Raw genomic sequence first — 14,832 nt, forward strand, 5'->3', positions numbered from 1 at the left:
TTGCATTCATGAGTTGTATTATCATATTGCATCCCTTATTTATTGCAAATGTTTAACTTGCAGTGCAGGTTCAAATTGATGTGCTAATGTTGATGAAGCTATTAGAGGCGAGGAAGGGCCAAATCGCTTTTAATTAGGGACTTTTATCTTTTTATCAAATTTGTTGTATTTTTAGATGTTAAATTAAGATAAGTATTATTTTAGTCTACGTTTGTCGTATATTATGATTTTAATGATATATTTAGCGGTACAATATCTTGGAGAGTTTTTTAAAGTTATCTTCGATTTTTATAAAGTGGCTCGGGACGTCAATTTTATAGAGCTCCGCCACTGTAAGCACTATTCCTCTGTCACTGACACAACACTCCGGCGAGCCCACGCTGACCTCCTCGTCCGAACGACACGTAGTTCTCGGGCGTCGTGTACCGTGCCTAACATCCCATCGCACGAGTGCTCGGACGCCTCACTGTCCTGCAGCAACTACGCAGCCACGCTGGAGTTCCTGTGCGTGTTCTACGGCTTGGCGTGGTTGTACACGATCTCGGTGTTCTGGCAGAAGTTTTTGCAATTTGGTCCCTTTCTCGAAAAAAGTTCATATTTAGATCTCTAAATAATTTAATATCGTTTTTTTACCCTTTACTCGGCGCCGTAGATCATGGCGCTGAGGTAAAACGGCTCGGCACTATAGCCTACGGCGCCGAGCTAACTGGTGCGCTGAACTTCACCTGCTGTGTTGGCACCTACGTGGTCATAGATTGTGGCGCCGAGCTCTCATCTCCCGTCAACCAGTGATACCGAGCAAGAGCATTCGTGATGGAACAGAAAGAAAGGCAATGGAAAGCAACAAGTGTGTTCAGACGTGCTCATTTTTTATTTTATATATATATATTTCGGAGCAAGAGCATGGTCACTAGTGTAACACATCATGGGCGCGTATATCTATACCTCCATCACATCCAGGGTTCTAGCCACATGAACATAATCGATTATGCAAAGCCGGGTCCAGTGGAGAGAAAGAAATAAAAGAAAAGGTGAGACAAATATAAAATTAGTAGATTTGAACTATAATCCTCTAAACCTGTTTTTTTAGTTCAATTGGCTTCTCTTGTCGTCTGTTCATCGATTGCTATGACGCAAGCACATGGCCCTGTCTCGTCCATTGTTGATTTCTATGCTGCTGATTTCTATGCTGCAACCGTCACCAACGAAGCACATGCAACTGGTAAAAAAACAAAAACAACTCGATTTCGCGCCAACTCGTAGTTAGCTTTACCTGGAAAGTAATTTCTCAAGGAGCTCGGCGTTGGTGCCGAGATACGACCATGTAGGTGGCAGCGCATCAGGTAGCTCGGCGTCACGACCTATGACGCCGAGCAAAAGGTCTAAAAACGATATTAAATCTTTAAACTTTATTTTTTTCCAAAAAAATACCAAATAGCAAAAAAATTCGGGTGTTCTGGTCTGGTTGTCTAGAAACAGTTCCACCTTCTCGGTGGGGAAGCTATGGTTGAGATTTTTTGTATGTCTCTCTCTGTAACAGATGCTTTGCAGTGTAGCATCATCATAATGTGTTGATGTAAATTTTATGAATGTTACGGCATCAAAGCACTCCTCACATGGCAGATTCATCAAAATGCTATTCTGTATAGGTTTCAAAACTCTATCTTTGAGAACTCTATCTCTAAACAAATCATATTATGTATATGTACCACCTAATACTATTCATCATGACTTAACACAACAAAATCCCATGACTTAAATATTTTTACTGTCATTACCTTGTTGGGTTCCTCGCCTGCAATTGCTTCCGTTATTATGCATGGGGTTGTGATGCCATCAACAAGAGCTTCGGCAATGATAGAACTGTTAACGCCCAATCCGATGGTAGTTAAATTGGTGTTATGTGAAATATGTGTAGAGTACATATGATCCAATCCCTTATGAGATTATAGAACAATAGAGATTTTGATGATCAAAGATTAATACCTCTGTTGTCAGAGTAAGACTCTGTAAACCCTACATCGTTCCTTCTCAGGATCTTCATCTTGCTCGCCGTCCCACTCCATCTCCTTCGGCTCCATCTCGTCCCGCTCCCGGCCGCGCTCCTGCTCCTTCTCGTCGTCGCCCTCCCAGTCCCGGAGCCACTCCCCTCCTCAGGCTAAGCGCAGGTGAGGCTCGACCCTACATGGTATAAATCCACTGATTGTTGGCTGATCTATTAGGTTCTGTTGCATTTGTCACATTGGTAAGAAAATATCATAGCAGCATCTGATAGCTTTCGTTGTACCTCTGATGGAGGAGGCTCTGTGGATGTTCTGCGTTCTGCCACAGGTTGTTTATCTTGTTTTGATGTTGACAAATGATACTTTGATTTTCAGTTGTCTGCAGGGTTGGATTAGTGCCATTGCGTGTACAGCTAAACCATTTAGTGCAATCTGACTCATCTTCATCTGATCTCACCTCATGGCTAATTGAAAATTGTACCATTGAACAATCTGTATACCGTTTCTGTTTTTTGTGCAAAATAGGAAATGTTTATCAGAACATCCTAGGCGTGCTATTTTGTTTGTTGCAACTAACAAGATCCTTATGTGAGGACTGACCAGAATTAATTCCCCTATTTATTTACATGGGTCTGATTATTTGAGATCTTTACAGTATATATTTGTTTTGTTTTCAGGTTTGCTGGGAAGAAGAGATAATGCTTTCAGGCACAGCTTTACGCATTGTAGCTAGCATGGTGAGTAGGCTGGGGAATTCTCAATCACTAATCATTCCTCTTTTTTTCAGGATATGGTAGCCTTCTCTTGTTGTGTCTTCGATGATGGTGACAATGAGAAAAAGGAATTGGATGCGGACAGGGAAACGGTTGGATATGGAAATTTACTAGGCCAGGACGTGTAATAAGTCCTGGAACAATAAGGATGAATGGGAAATGTCCAATGACCCCTTTGGAGGTATGTCTGTACTTAAAAGATGGTATTTCTGCTTGGAATGAAGCTTCAAGAATTTTATCCTCAAGCAAATATAGCAGGTGATCCTGAACCTTTACATGCTTACACTTGTGATGCTTAGGTTGGATTAATGCTGCGTGGAATGGGTTTCAAAAACGATACTGTAATATATTTGGCTTCTGGAAGGATATGTAAAGCAGAAAAGAACATGTCTCCTCTCCTTGAAATTTGCCCTGTCTTGTACACAAAAGAAACGATGGCACTGGATGAAGAACTTACTCCATTCAAGATATTGTAATACTCAAAAGTATAATAAAAGTGGATAGAGATAAACCCATTAGTTTGTGGCCTCTACTATTCATTGCATGTGATCAACACTAGTTAAAAGTGGGTAATTAGAACCAAGAACACCTAAATAACATGTGCATCATGCTGGATCTTACTTTGTGTGCATTTTGTGATGATATAAAAATATGGTAAACAAAAAAAAAATTATGTTAATACCCCAATGGGAAATTAAATCCTAAAAGAAATTCTAGAGTTTGGAAAAGAAGAAAAGAAATTCTAGAAGTGAAACCAAAAAGAGAAAAGATATAAAAATAATATATAATAATATATCTTCAAAGTAGTACTGTTTATGGCGCAATATCATCTGAGAATATTTGGTCACAAGAGTTTGAATTAAATTTGAACACAACTTGAATTTGAAAAGAGAGAGAAAAAGAAAAAAGAAAAGAAAAGGGGAAGAAATCCTGTTTGGGCCGGCCAAACCCTATTCGGCCCAATAGCACTTTACCCACGCACCCAGCCCAAAGTCACGCCCGCGCCGACAGGCGGGGCCTACTCGTCGGTCACTGGGCAACGTCACATGTTGAGGACACCCGATCCCGCTGACGGATGGGCCCCCGAGGTCAACCACCCCCACGCCATCGCTTCCGCTGGGTCCGTGTGTCCTGTGTCTCGCTGTACTACGGGCCCAAGCTGTCAGCCGCGGGATAAACAACCTTGCCGCGAATGGCGGACTCGCGCCGGCGCCTGCGGAGTCCGTTGCTCCACGATCGACAGTGCCGTCCCTATATGGGGTAACAGGGTCGCAGGCAGCCCATCCATCCACCTCTGCAAACCTGGTCGAAGAATCGCAGCTGAGTTGGAGCGATTGAGGAGTGGGCGGACCGACAGAGGGTGGTGACGGTGGGCGCCGTCTTCGGCCGTGCCTGCGACATCCGCGTTGATTGCGTTGTGTCGCCGTCGATCGGAGAGGACGCGGACACCATCGTCGGGCGGATTCTGACCGAGTGCTCGGAGAATTTCTCGTCGCCGTCGGAGTTCCGCCGAGGGGGCGAACTGCATCGTCGTCGGTCTATTCATCACGATCACTTTGGTAAGACACCTCCCTAACGTTCGCCCGATCTTAAATTTCATTCTGCGCTTGGTAGTATCGACCATAGGGCTGGAATCAGGGGTCGCCGGGGTTGCGCCGTGGTGACTGTGCGCCGCCGGTTCCTGGCTGTCGCGCGCTAGCAAGAGGAAGAAAGTGTAGGTGTCGTACGATGTTTTTTGAACGGTGTAGATTAGATCGGGGGCGGATCAGGTCAGGGTGAATGCAGACCGTTCGATCGCGATCGGGCAAGCCGAGGCGATCGCAGGGGTTTTTAAATCCGAGCCGTATAAATCTGATCGGACGATCCCTGATGCGCTCACATTTATTTAAATCAGAACCGTTGGATCATGATCCAACCGAGGGCAAAGCATACCGGTTCACTTAAGGCTGGATCTGATCTGGGCCTTGGATTTCTAATCCGACGGCCTATATCATCCCATACCCCTTCGCTTCGGCACTTATTCAAAAGAGACCTTATACTTTTAGATAATAGAACCCGCCGTCCACGCCAGGATTTTCTGAGTCTTGGAAACACTTACACCGAGACCCCTTCTGTTTTCCGTTATTGAGGCCCAGTCCAGAGCGTTATAAAATCAAGAAAATGAATTAGAAAATGAGTTTTTAATATAAAAACAATTCATATAATTTGTATAATTCATAGAAAATGCATATGAACTCCAAATCGATCCATTCCAGTTCCTAAATTTTTGTAATAATATTGTCTACCCATTAGTGCCTCTGTTCTGACATGACAAACACATTAAAATTATTCTTTCACTTAATCTTGTATTAAGCACATAAAACATTAGAAAATCCATAACTTAAAATATATAACTCCAAAGTTAGTGATTCCAGTTCCTATGATCTCATTTTAATGAATAGATTTTTACTGTATATTTCATTCATCTGTTTGGTGTGATGTTGATTTTGGCTATACTATGTATGTATTGTGTTGATGCGAGTAGACGAGCAACCCACTGTGGAACCTGAGCTTCAACAAGTAGAGGTAGCTGAGCAGGAGCTCATTGAAGGCAAGTTGTGTCCTTGATCACTTCTTTTACCCATTCATGTTCTTATTAATCATAATGATCTGCATAGGTTAATTTTGATGGGACCCAATAGGATACCCTAGATTTTGACTATCTTTATACCTTGCTTCACCACTGGTTTTACTACTAAAGTTTTGGGTAGTACATGCTATTGCTTTATGTGGATTTGGGTATAGAGATATTCATCACTCATTGTTATACTATTTATTGTTATCTGTTTTATTCTTCCTTGTTCATGTTAAGATCATTATGTTAATGGGAACATGGAGAACCACCCGGGAAAACAGTGCTACCACAAGGGTTTAATGGGACGCCCTTGGCTGACTAACTAGGAAAGCTAGTGGAAGACTACCTTACCCGAAAGGGGCAAGGGCAGTAGGGGAGAGGTCAGTGCGGGGAGGTCCCTGGTTGATTTTGCTGCGATGGCTGTCAGCCAGGAACCCTGTACTGGATCTTCCTATAAACTGTAGCGGGTTTTCGGAAGCTAGTGGAACTTTGTAAAGGCCTCGTAGTGGATCCCTAGCCATTCACCTCGGTAGTGTCTAAGGGCCTTGCAAACCCAGGCGACATGGGATACACGACTTGTGGGTAAAGATGCGCAACCTCTGCAGAGTGTAAAACTAGTATACTAGTCGTGCTCACGGTCAAGAGCGGCTCGGACCCTCACATGATTAAATATGGAACTTAAATTCAATTTGACATTTGCATCGCATTTGGGATCATTTTACTATTACTGTTCTTTATTATTATTAAGGTTTGGTATTTACTTACACTTAGTAATTGCTAATAAAATTTTGACCAACTTATAAAAGCAATGCTCAGCCTCAGCCTTTATTCCATTGATTAGCCTTACACTACATGAACTCCCACCTTTGGTGAGTTCATGCCACATTATTCCCCACGACTTGTTGAGCTATGAACGTATGTGAGCTCACTCTTGCTGTCTCACACCCCCCCCCCACAGGAGAAGAACAGGTGGTCGAAGAGGAGCCGCCTAACACTGAGGAGTTCGATCTGATCTAGGTGGCGTTTCTCAGTCGACATTGGCGCCAACGATCCTTAGTTCGTTTCATGTTTATTACTTTTATTTTGTAATAAGTCTTCCGCTATGTAATAAATACTCTGATGTTTTATGACATTTATCTCTATACACTCTGTTATTATATATGTTGTCTTCTTGGCGCATGTATGAGATGCACCCGGCTTTGTTCCTTAAAACCGGGTGTTACAGAAGTGGTATCAGAGGAAATGTTGACTGTAGGACGAAACCTAGATAGAAATGGACAAAACCCTTATCTACTTATCTTACTCTGATTCATTCTATACTTACCTTACTCTGATTCTCTCTATACTTATCTTGATCCTGTCTCACCTTCTACTGTTCTACTCTGATGATTCTTACCTTTTCTACTCTGAGACAAGATGGATTTCACACTTTGGAATCCTACCTTTATGACCTTTTTAAGAGATAGGAGACCTAAGACAAACAAAATAAAATTATTTTATCTATTAAAAATGTTGGTTGATTGTGCTGATGATTAATGCCTGATTTGCTTCTTTGATTGATTGAAATAGTATAGATGGGCATCTTAGCATGTACCACAATAAGGTAATGAATTAGCTTTAGTAGGTGACACACTTAGCTAATAAATCTCCCAAAGTAACATGCTTCGTAATCACTACCTTGTCTACAATCCTTTCTTTCGTCCCCTGTGTTTCTAACCCAGATGGGCTACCCCTATAGTGTAGAAGAGAGCACTATAGACGTGATCCTTGGTATGTCATGATTAAGAAAGGCAAAGGTAGTTTATACACTATGCTAAAGGAACCATTGAACTCACCAGTTCCAAAGGACAAAGATTTGAAGTTGGAATTACAGTAACTACCACCACCAGACCAATGGCATTCTTAGTAGATGGGAAGTTTGTTGGTGTCAACATCCGTGTGGTTAGAGATTTTCCGGATGTCTTCCCAGAGGAGTTACCAGGGATGCCACCATATAGGGAAGTTGAGTTTGTCATTGATCCCTTACCTGGGCTGTCCCTACTTTCCAACGGCCATACAGGATGTCCGTAGAAGAACTAAAGGAACTTAAGAAGCAGTTAACTGAGTTACAAGAGGCTGGGTACATTCGTCCGAGTTCCTCACCTTGGGGAGCACCGGTTCTGTTTGTACAGAAGAAGGATGGATCGCAGCGGATGTGTGTGGATTATAGATCTCTTAATGATGTTACGGTGAAGAACAAGTATCTGTTGCCCCGTATTGAGGATTTATTTGATCAGATGAGAGGTGCTAGAATATTCTCGAAGATTGATCTTCGATCCGGTTACCATCAGATGAGGATTAGACCATCGGATATTCCCAAGACAGCTTTCTCGACTCGATATGGATTATATGAGTTTACTGTTATGTCGTTTGGATTAACTAATGCACCAGCTCATTTTATGAACTTGATGAATAAGGTGTTTATGGAGTATTTGGACAGATTCGTCGTGGTATTCATCGACGATATTCTCATTTATTCTCAGAGTGATAACGACCATGAGGAACATCTGAGATTGGTGCTACAAAAGCTACGAGACAATTAACGCTACGCCAAGTATAGCAAATGCGAGTTTTGGATTGGCGAGGTGCCATTCCTTGGTCATATTATTTCTAATGGAGGAATAGCTGTGGATCCTGCTAAAGTAAAGGAGATAATGGAGTGGAGAGTGCCCACTACAGTTACGGAGATTCGGAGTTTCTTGGGACTCGCAGGATATTATCGGAGATTTATTGAAGGATTTTCTAAGATTGCTAAGCCCATGACATCGCTTTTGGAGAAAGGAAGAGAATTCAAGTGGGATGGGAAATGCCAAGAGAGTTTTGATCAATTGAAGGAGAGATTGATGTCACCTCCAGTATTGATTATGCCAGATCTGCAGAAGGGATTTGATATTTACTGTGATGCATGTGGCCAAGGACTTGGATGTGTGCTTATGCAAGATGGTCATGTGATTGCCTATGCATCTCGTCAGTTGCGGAAGCATGAACTGAACTACCCCACTCATGACTTGGAATTGGCAGCAGTTGTGCATGCACTTAAGATTCGGAGACACTACATTATGGGAACTAAGTGCCAAGTATATACGGATCATAAGAGTTTGAAGTACATATTCACTCAGAAGGATCTCAACCTTTGGCAACGCCGTTGGTTGGAGCTCATTAAGGATTATGATTTGGAGATTCACTATCACCCAGGCAAGGCAAATTTGGTTGCAGATGCCTTGAGTCGGAAGGAGCATGTTCACTCCGCTGTCGTTGTCCAGCTACCTGATGAATTAGCAAAAGATTTTGAAAGGCTCAACCTGGGAATTGTTACACATACGGAAGGAGTTACTATTGAATTGGAACCTACCTTGGAGCAAGAAATTCGTAAAGGTCAGGTTGGTGATGCCAAAATCCAGGAGATCAAGGATCTGATAACAGAGGGTAGAGGCCCAGAGTTCACAGAGGATGAGCAAGGCACGATTTGGTTCAAGAATCGGATCTGTGTTCCCGACATTGAAAGTCTTCGGGAAACTATATTGAAGGAGGCACATGACTCAGTTTATTCTATCCATCCTGGGAGTACTAAGATGTATCAGGATTTGAAGCAAAAGTATTGGTGGTATGGACTAAAGAGAGATGTGGCTGCACATGTGGCTATGTGCGATGTATGCCAAAGAGTTAAAGCTGAACACCAGAGGCCAGCCGGATTATTGCACCCACTGAAGATACCCGAGTGGAAATGGGAGGAAATTGGTATGGATTTTATTGTTGGACTACCCCGCACTCCAGCAGGATATGACTCTATTTGGGTAATTGTGGACAGATTGACAAAAGTGGCTCATTTTATACCGGTGAGGACTAATTACACGGGAGCCAAGCTAGCAGAATTGTATATGACTCGGATAGTTTGTTTACATGGAGTACCTAAAAAGATCGTGTCTGATCGAGGATCACAGTTTACTTCTCGGTTTTGGAAGAAGTTGCATGAGAGCTTGGATACAAAGTTGAATTTTAGTTCAGCCTACCATCCCCAGACTGATGGACAGACGGAGAGGACTAATCAAGTGCTGGAGGATATGTTAAGAGCTTGTGCTCTCAAGCATGGTGGCAGTTGGGAGAAGAGCTTACCATATGCTGAGTTTTCTTATAATAATAGCTACCAAGCCAGTTTGAAGATGTCACCGTTTGAGGCTCTATATGGCAGAAGATGCAGGACACCACTGTATTGGGATCAAACTGGTGAAAGACAGTTCTTTGGGCCTGAACTTATTCAAGAGGCAGAAGAACAAGTTCGAATGATGAGAGAGAATTTGAGAACTGCACAATCCAGGCAGAAAAGCTATGCTGATACCCGGAGAAGACTACTTGAGTTTAAGGAGGGAGATTATGTCTATTTGAAGGTGTCACCACTTCGGGGTATGAGAAGATTCAAGGTGAAAGGAAAGTTGTCCCCTCGCTTTATTGGACCCTTCTTAATCTTAAAGCGAGTGGGTGAGGTTGCATATCAATTGGAGTTACCCAATCATCTGTCAGATGTACATGATGTATTTCATGTGTCTCAGCTAAAGAAATGCCTCAGGGTACCTGAAGAGCAACTACCAATGGAGGACCTTAGTGTTCAAGAGGATCTAACTTATGCTGAGTACCCCATCAAGATTTTGGATACTTTGACTCGGGTTACGAGAAATAAGGTGATAAAGATGTGCAAAGTTCAATGGAGCCACCACGGTGAAGATGAAGCAACTTGGGAAAGAGAAGAAGAGCTTCGTATAGATTTTCCCCACCTTTTCTCTAGTTCTTCTTAAATCTCGAGGACGAGATTATTTTTAAGGGGGGTAGGATTTGTAATACTCAAAAGTATAATAAAAGTGGATAGAGATAAACCCATTAGTTTGTGGCCTCTACTATTCATTGCATGTGATCAACACTAGTTAAAAGTGGGTAATTAGAACCAAGAACACCTAAATAACATGTGCATCATGCTGGATCTTACTTTGTGTGCATTTTGTGATGATATAAAAATATGGTAAACAAAAAAAAAATTATGTTAATACCCCAATGGGAAATTAAATCCTAAAAGAAATTCTAGAGTTTGGAAAAGAAGAAAAGAAATTCTAGAAGTGAAACCAAAAAGAGAAAAGATATAAAAATAATATATAATAATATATCTTCAAAGTAGTACTGTTTATGGCGCAATATCATCTGAGAATATTTGGTCACAAGAGTTTGAATTAAATTTGAACACAACTTGAATTTGAAAAGAGAGAGAAAAAGAAAAAAGAAAAGAAAAGGGGAAGAAATCCTGTTTGGGCCGGCCAAACCCTATTCGGCCCAATAGCACTTTACCCACGCACCCAGCCCAAAGTCACGCCCGCGCCGACAGGCGGGGCCTACTCGTCGGTCACTGGGCAACGTCACATGTTGAGGACACCCGATCCCGCTGACGGATGGGCCCCCGAGGTCAACCACCCCCACGCCATCGCTTCCGCTGGGTCCGTGTGTCCTGTGTCTCGCTGTACTACGGGCCCAAGCTGTCAGCCGCGGGATAAACAACCTTGCCGCGAATGGCGGACTCGCGCCGGCGCCTGCGGAGTCCGTTGCTCCACGATCGACAGTGCCGTCCCTATATGGGGTAACAGGGTCGCAGGCAGCCCATCCATCCACCTCTGCAAACCTGGTCGAAGAATCGCAGCTGAGTTGGAGCGATTGAGGAGTGGGCGGACCGACAGAGGGTGGTGACGGTGGGCGCCGTCTTCGGCCGTGCCTGCGACATCCGCGTTGATTGCGTTGTGTCGCCGTCGATCGGAGAGGACGCGGACACCATCGTCGGGCGGATTCTGACCGAGTGCTCGGAGAATTTCTCGTCGCCGTCGGAGTTCCGCCGAGGGGGCGAACTGCATCGTCGTCGGTCTATTCATCACGATCACTTTGGTAAGACACCTCCCTAACGTTCGCCCGATCTTAAATTTCATTCTGCGCTTGGTAGTATCGACCATAGGGCTGGAATCAGGGGTCGCCGGGGTTGCGCCGTGGTGACTGTGCGCCGCCGGTTCCTGGCTGTCGCGCGCTAGCAAGAGGAAGAAAGTGTAGGTGCCGTACGATGTTTTTTGAACGGTGTAGATTAGATCGGGGGCGGATCAGGTCAGGGTGAATGCAGACCGTTCGATCGCGATCGGGCAAGCCGAGGCGATCGCAGGGGTTTTTAAATCCGAGCCGTATAAATCTGATCGGACGATCCCTGATGCGCTCACATTTATTTAAATCAGAACCGTTGGATCATGATCCAACCGAGGGCAAAGCATACCGGTTCACTTAAGGCTGGATCTGATCTGGGCCTTGGATTTCTAATCCGACGGCCTATATCATCCCATACCCCTTCGCTTCGGCACTTATTCAAAAGAGACCTTATACTTTTAGATAATAGAACCCGCCGTCCACGCCAGGATTTTCTGAGTCTTGGAAACACTTACACCGAGACCCCTTCTGTTTTCCGTTATTGAGGCCCAGTCCAGAGCGTTATAAAATCAAGAAAATGAATTAGAAAATGAGTTTTTAATATAAAAACAATTCATATAATTTGTATAATTCATAGAAAATGCATATGAACTCCAAATCGATCCATTCCAGTTCCTAAATTTTTGTAATAATATTGTCTACCCATTAGTGCCTCTGTTCTGACATGACAAACACATTAAAATTATTCTTTCACTTAATCTTGTATTAAGCACATAAAACATTAGAAAATCCATAACTTAAAATATATAACTCCAAAGTTAGTGATTCCAGTTCCTATGATCTCATTTTAATGAATAGATTTTTACTGTATATTTCATTCATCTGTTTGGTGTGATGTTGATTTTGGCTATACTATGTATGTATTGTGTTGATGCGAGTAGACGAGCAACCCACTGTGGAACCTGAGCTTCAACAAGTAGAGGTAGCTGAGCAGGAGCTCATTGAAGGCAAGTTGTGTCCTTGATCACTTCTTTTACCCATTCATGTTCTTATTAATCATAATGATCTGCATAGGTTAATTTTGATGGGACCCAATAGGATACCCTAGATTTTGACTATCTTTATACCTTGCTTCACCACTGGTTTTACTACTAAAGTTTTGGGTAGTACATGCTATTGCTTTATGTGGATTTGGGTATAGAGATATTCATCACTCATTGTTATACTATTTATTGTTATCTGTTTTATTCTTCCTTGTTCATGTTAAGATCATTATGTTAATGGGAACATGGAGAACCACCCGGGAAAACAGTGCTACCACAAGGGTTTAATGGGACGCCCTTGGCTGACTAACTAGGAAAGCTAGTGGAAGACTACCTTACCCGAAAGGGGCAAGGGCAGTAGGGGAGAGGTCAGTGCGGGGAGGTCCCTGGTTGATTTTGCTGCGATGGCTGTCAGCCAGGAACCCTGTACTGGATCTTCCTATAAACTGTAGCGGGTTTTCGGAAGCTAGTGGAACTTTGTAAAGGCCTCGTAGTGGATCCCTAGCCATTCACCTCGGTAGTGTCTAAGGGCCTTGCAAACCCAGGCGACATGGGATACACGACTTGTGGGTAAAGATGCGCAACCTCTGCAGAGTGTAAAACTAGTATACTAGCCGTGCTCACGGTCAAGAGCGGCTCGGACCCTCACATGATTAAATATGGAACTTAAATTCAATTTGACATTTGCATCGCATTTGGGATCATTTTACTATTACTGTTCTTTATTATTATTAAGGTTTGGTATTTACTTACACTTAGTAATTGCTAATAAAATTTTGACCAACTTATAAAAGCAATGCTCAGCCTCAGCCTTTATTCCATTGATTAGCCTTACACTACATGAACTCCCACCTTTGGTGAGTTCATGCCACATTATTCCCCACGACTTGTTGAGCTATGAACGTATGTGAGCTCACTCTTGCTGTCTCACACCCCCCCCCACAGGAGAAGAACAGGTGGTCGAAGAGGAGCCGCCTAACACTGAGGAGTTCGATCTGATCTAGGTGGCGTTTCTCAGTCGACATTGGCGCCAACGATCCTTAGTTCGTTTCATGTTTATTACTTTTATTTTGTAATAAGTCTTCCGCTATGTAATAAATACTCTGATGTTTTATGACATTTATCTCTATACACTCTGTTATTATATATGTTGTCTTCTTGGCGCATGTATGAGATGCACCCGGCTTTGTTCCTTAAAACCGGGTGTTACAGATATATAGGATAATTGCATTTTTTTTCTTTTACTTACCTTTTCTTTTAAGCATTTACTCAAACAACGGGTGTTTGGAGAGCTTCTCCTCAAGTATGGCAGCTATTGACTATAGTGTCTGTGTCCATAATGAGGTTTTTGTGAACACGCAAGGTGGAAATTTCCCTCATTTCCTTATTGGGCATAGAAGATATTTGTATGGTGGCCATGCTAAGACAATTATGCCTGATAAAAAAAGATTGGCCATACTCTTTGATAGTCCACGTATTGGGTATGTCATTACCATCATTATTTGAAGTATATTCTTAACTCTCAAACATGAAATTGCCAGCATGTTAAATTTCAGCTTTGGTGTGTGCAGGTGGAAGTCACTGATACATCAAGCGTTCAATATGAGAGCACAGAGTGATGCGAAAGGTAATGAAATAAAAAGAGCAAAGGAATCTGTATACACCTTTCCATGCCCTGATTGCATGTCCTGTTCAAACAAATCAGAACACTCCAAATCCATTATGGACAAATAGCATCTAACAATTGTATTTTGACTCGATTCACTGACCCCAATTCTTTCTCAGTATCATGGCATACCCACTCCTTAATCTCCATATGCCATCTGGTGGTGACATGTTACATGTTCTCCAAGCATCCACACTGAGATAATATTAAATTCTTGACATCTAACATTCTAACTGTTAGCTATATGTGTACATAGGTCTAGCCCACAACCCACTAGGGGTCCTTATCTGTTAGGGTTAGGGTTTACATTGTACTGTTGACTGCTCATTCAATCCAACATGGTACCAGAGCTCTAGGTCCTCCCTCCAGCCGTCGCCGCCCCCATCCCACTCCTCCAGCCGCCGCCGCCGCCTCTCCATGGCCAGCCGGCCGCCGCCCCCTCCCCTCTCCGGCGACCCTTTCCCTCCCCTTCCCCTTCCTCTCTCCTACAGGGCAGCCCTTGTCGCGCCCCTGGCGGGCATCTCCCCCGTGGCGGTCCTCTCCCCTGCGGCCGGCGCGCCGCCAGGACTCACCGCCCCCGCGGCGGCCCTCTCCCTCGCGGCCGGCGCGCCGCCGGACCTCGCCGCCCCCGCGGCGGCCCTCTCCCCCGCGATTGGCGCGCCGCCGGCCGCTCCCCTCCTCCGGCGACCCTCTCTTCCGTGGTTGGAGCCCCGCTGGACACGGCCACGTCCCTGGCGGCCTTTCCCTCTGCGGC

At 43.7% G+C, this 14,832-nt stretch overlaps 1 long non-coding RNA gene and 1 pseudogene across 1 annotated transcript; one reads left to right on the plus strand and one right to left on the minus strand.

Annotated features, from left to right (window-relative positions):
- Positions 1–849: 849 nt before the first annotated feature.
- Positions 850–2,465, minus strand: LOC111591186 (uncharacterized). Its single transcript, XR_002750356.2, has 3 exons — positions 2,288–2,465; positions 1,987–2,199; positions 850–1,863 (listed from the first exon to the last, which is right to left on the minus strand). It is a non-coding gene; the product is annotated as an uncharacterized lncRNA (long non-coding RNA).
- Positions 2,466–2,601: 136 nt separating this feature from the next.
- LOC109945131 (protein ESMERALDA 1-like) lies at positions 2,602–14,146 on the plus strand (annotated as a pseudogene).
- Positions 14,147–14,832: the final 686 nt, after the last annotated feature.

This window comes from Zea mays, chromosome 3 (genome assembly GCF_902167145.1).
Source record: "Zea mays cultivar B73 chromosome 3, Zm-B73-REFERENCE-NAM-5.0, whole genome shotgun sequence".
Lineage (NCBI taxonomy): Eukaryota > Viridiplantae > Streptophyta > Magnoliopsida > Poales > Poaceae > Zea > Zea mays.